Source organism: Heptranchias perlo, unplaced genomic scaffold, assembly GCF_035084215.1.
Source record: "Heptranchias perlo isolate sHepPer1 unplaced genomic scaffold, sHepPer1.hap1 HAP1_SCAFFOLD_336, whole genome shotgun sequence".
Classification (NCBI taxonomy): domain Eukaryota; kingdom Metazoa; phylum Chordata; class Chondrichthyes; order Hexanchiformes; family Hexanchidae; genus Heptranchias; species Heptranchias perlo.
The window spans coordinates 9,111-12,500 of record NW_027139348.1 but is presented as its reverse complement, the minus strand read 5'-3'; positions in this window follow the sequence as shown (position 1 = coordinate 12,500).

The window sequence follows — 3,390 nt, the reverse complement described above, 5'->3', positions numbered from 1 at the left end:
CCACTTCAACTTTTCACTGCGGTTGGTTACAGTTAGTGTTCTCGGGCTTAATAGTCGCCCAAGGGGGTGTATAGCGGTCGATGGCCGTTGTGGAGTGCGTTTATTGTGGGTTGATTTTGACTTTGCCTGGCTGGTGGAATTTGTGGGAGGCAGGCAAGGGGATTGGTGTGGGTTGGTTGGCCGGAAGGGAGCTGCTTGCATTGGGGTGTTATCCTGACTTTGTTTCGCTGGTGAGAGTAGGCAGCGGCAGGCAGGCAAGCGGAATGTCGTGTGGGTGCAGTGAGAGGTTGTAATGACGCTGCTTTGCAGCTGACCATGTGCCCTGATTTGTGACGCCCGTTTGGAGGCTGATATCTCAGGAAGGCCGAGGCCGATTTCCTCCGGGTATGGCTCGTTGCGTGCGGCAGGAGGAGGCGCAGCGTACGGTACCGAGCACTGGGAGGTGCGGTGCTGCCCGCCGGAGTGACAGCGAAAGGCTGCGCACCGCTTTCCGCCTGGTAACTCGGCGTCCGTGAGACCGACCGACTCCGCTTTATCGCCGGAGCTAGAGTGGGGCAAGGGGCACGGTTGAGTACCGGAAGGATGACGTTCGCACACGGGGAAGTCGAGTGCCGGGGCCGCTGAAAGCGAGCAGGGTGCCACCGACTCTTCGGGCCCACTCGGAGGCTGATATCTCAGGAAGCCGAGGCCGATTTCCTCCGGGTATGGCTCGTTGCGTGCGGCAGGAGGAGGCGCAGCGTACGGTACAGAGCACTGGGAGGTGCGATGCTGCCCGCCGGAGTGACAGCGAAAGGCTGCGCACCGCTTTCCGCCTGCTAACTCGGCGTCCGTGAGACCGACCGACTTCGCTTTACCGCCGGAGCTAGAGTGGGGCAAGGGGCACGGTTGGGTACCGGAACGATCACGTTCGCACACCGGGAAGTCGAGTGCCGGGTCTCGAAACGGAGCCGGGTCAGCCCAATTTAAAACGGAGAATAGAGTGCTGCCCCTCTGCGGGTGAAAACCTGGAAGTACGTTGGTTAATGATTTCCAGTTCACCCCGCTTGGTCAGGCCCACTCGGAGGCGGATAACTCCGGAACGCCGAGGCCGATTTCCTCCGGGTATGGCTCGTTGCGTGCGGCAGGAGGCGGCGCAGCGTACGGTACCGAGCACTCGGAGATGCGGTGCTGCCCGCCGGAGTGACAGCGAAAGGCTGCGCACCGCTTTCCGCCTGGTAACTCGGCGTCCGTGAGACCGACCGACTCCGCTTTAGCACCGGAGCTAGAGTGGGGCAAGGGGCACCGAAGGGTACCGAACGATCACGTTCGCATACCGGGAAGTCGAGTGCCGGGCCGCTGAAAGCGAGCAGGGTGCCACCGCTCGGGGCCCCGGTTTGTCCGTCCCACCCGGAGGCCCAATATCTCCGGAAGGCACAGGCCGATTTCCTCCGGGTATGGCTCGTTGCGTGCGGCCGGACCAGGCGCAGCGGACGGTACCGAGCACTCGGAGGTCCGGCGCTGCCCGCCGAGGTACAGCGAAAGGCTGCAAACCACTTTCCGCCGCCTCCCTCCGCGGGCGTGAGACCGACGGTCGTCGGGTTTGGTTCCGCGGCTAGAGCAGGACGAGGGGCAGCGAACGGTACTGGAAGGAACCCGGTCGCACACCGGGAAGTCGACTAGCGGGCCGCCGAAAGCGAGCTCGGGGCCCCGGTTTGTCCGTCCCACCCGGAGGCCCATATCTCCGGAAGGCACAGGCCGATTTCCACCGGGTATGGCTCGTTGTGTGCGGCCGGACCAGGCGCAGCGGACGGTACCGAGCACTCGGAGGTCGGGCGCTGCCCGCCGGAGGTACAGCGAAAGGCCTGCAAACCACTTTCCGCCGCCTCCCTCCGCGGGCGTGAGACCGACGGTCGTCGGGTTTAGTTCCGCGGCTAGAGCAGGACGAGGGGCAGCGAACGGTACCGGAACGAACCCGGTCGCACACCGGGAAGTCGAAGTGCCGGGTCTCGAAACGGAGCCGGGTCGGCCCAGTTTAAAACGGAGAAGAGAGTGCTGCCCTTGCGGGTGAAAACATGGAAGTACGTTGGTTAATGATTTCCAGTTCACCCCGCTTGGTCAGGCCCACTCGGAGGCGGATAACTCCGGAACGCCGAGGCCGATTTCTGCGGGTATGGCTCGTTGCGTGCGGCAGGAGGCGGCGCAGCGTTCGGTACCGAGCACTCGGAGGTGCGGTGCTGCCCGCCGGAGTGACAGCGAAAGGCTGCGCACCGCTTTCCGCCTGCTAACTCGGCGTCCGTGAGACCGACCGACTCCGCTTTAGCACCGGAGCTAGAGTGGGGCAAGGGGCACCGAAGGGTACCGGAACGATGACGTTCGCACACCGGGAAGTCGAGTGCCGGGCCGCCGAAAGCGAGCAGGGTGCCACCGCTCGGGGCCCCGGTTTGTCCGTCCCACCCGGAGGCCCATATCTCCGGAAGACACAGGCCGATTTCCACCGGGTATGGCTCGTTGTGTGTCGGCCGGACCAGGCGCAGCGGACGGTACCGAGCACTCGGAGGTCGGGCGCTGCCCGCCGGAGGTACAGCGAAAGGCTGCAAACCACTTTCCGCCGCCTCCTCTCCGCGGGCGTGAGACCGACGGTCGTCGGGTTTGTTTCCGCGGCTAGAGCAGGACGAGGGGCAGCGAACGGTACCTGGAAGGAACCCGGTCGCACACCGGAAGTCGACTAGCGGGCCGCCGAAAGCGAGCACGGGGCCCCGGTTTGTCCGTCCCACCCGGAGGCCCATATCTCTGGAAGGCACAGGCCGATTTCCACCGGGTATGGCTCGTTGTGTGCGGCCGGACCAGGCGCAGCGGACGGTACCGAGCACTCGGAGGTCGGGCGCTGCCCCGCCGGAGGTACAGCGAAAGGCTGCAAACCACTTTCCGCCACCTCCCTCCGCGGGCGTGAGACCGACGGTCGTCGGGTTTGTTTCCGCGGCTAGAGCAGGACGAGGGGCAGCGAACGGTACCGGAACGAACCCGGTCGCACACCGGGAAGTCGACCAGCGTGGCCGCCGAAAGCGTGCTCGGGTCCCCGGTTTGTCTGTCCCACCCGGAGGCTGATATCTGAGGAAGTCCGAGGCCGATTTCCTCCGGCTAACTCGGCGGGCAATGTGTCCCCCCCCACCATCTTCGGCTGATTACCGTGGCTGGACCGGATCAAGGAGCAACGGAACCGTGCCAGAACGACGTCGGTCGGACGGCGTGAACTGATAGTGCCCGAGGCGGAAACCGAGCCGGAAATGTGCACCGATTTATTGGTCCCACTCGCAAGGCCCATATCTCCGGAAGGCCGAGGCCGATTCCTCCGGGTATGGTTCGCTGCGTGCAGCCGGAAGGGGAGCAGCGGACGGCACTGAGCAGCCGGAG